Raw genomic sequence first — 771 nt, 5'->3', positions numbered from 1 at the left:
ATCAACAAGGCATTTGCGCACACAGAACTGTCGCTCACTGGATATTTTCTTTTTTTTCAGACCATTCTCTGTAAACCCTACAGATGGTTGTGCATGAAAATCCCAGTAAATCAGCAGTTTCTGAAATACTCAGACCTGGCTGATTGGAAATTTGTGTTAATGAGTAGTTGAACAGGTGTACCTAATCAAGTGTATTAATAAAGTAGTGTTGAGGGCAACTTAAAAAGTGAAGAAAATACACTTTCATGCATTTAAACTGAAATTTGCAGATGCAAAAATATCAAGTGCAATAAATAAAACTGTAGTTAATCCCCCCTACTATTCTAAGACATTGTAAAAGCAAATTAGCCCAAAAATCCTAGCCATGACATTAGTCCATTATGGTGCTTATAAGCTTGAGCAACAAAAGAAACGGCATGTCAAAGGCATATACTTTATTCAGGAACCATTTGGATTTATCAAGACGCCAAAATAAAGGCAAAACTCTTATATAATACAAATGCTTACAAAAACTAATGACACGGGCATTAGAGTTGGACTGAAACGCAGTCATTCATGTAGGCAGCAAATTTATTTCCTCTGCAAGAACATCAAACAAGTACCGAATTTCCCTAAAAAGGACATGAAAGAGGTCATTCATTTTCATTCCTTGTTCCACGTTTTGAACGCAGACGTTGAATTTGACTTTTTAAGGCTCACAACGAAAATCTTATGCTCACAGTTGCTAGGATACGTTATCGTATTATAAAATGACGACTAACAATACTGAAA

The 771-nt window shown here is 35.5% G+C and overlaps 1 protein-coding gene across 1 annotated transcript in view; it reads right to left on the bottom strand.

The window, feature by feature from the left end:
• Window positions 1–419: 419 nt before the first annotated feature.
• LOC130237434 (syntaxin-10) overlaps window positions 420–771 on the bottom strand; it is a 13,622-nt gene continuing 13,270 nt past the window's right edge. Inside the window, exon 8 of the mRNA XM_056468368.1 lies at window positions 420–771. This exon is cut by the window's right edge and continues 2,577 nt beyond it. The gene's annotated coding sequence lies outside the window, so the exon portion shown is untranslated.

The sequence above is a fragment of the Danio aesculapii genome, chromosome 11, assembly GCF_903798145.1.
Source record: "Danio aesculapii chromosome 11, fDanAes4.1, whole genome shotgun sequence".
In the NCBI taxonomy this organism is placed as follows: Eukaryota; Metazoa; Chordata; class Actinopteri; order Cypriniformes; family Danionidae; genus Danio; species Danio aesculapii.
Note: the sequence above shows the minus strand (reverse complement) of the source record. Positions and strands in the feature narration are given on the sequence as shown.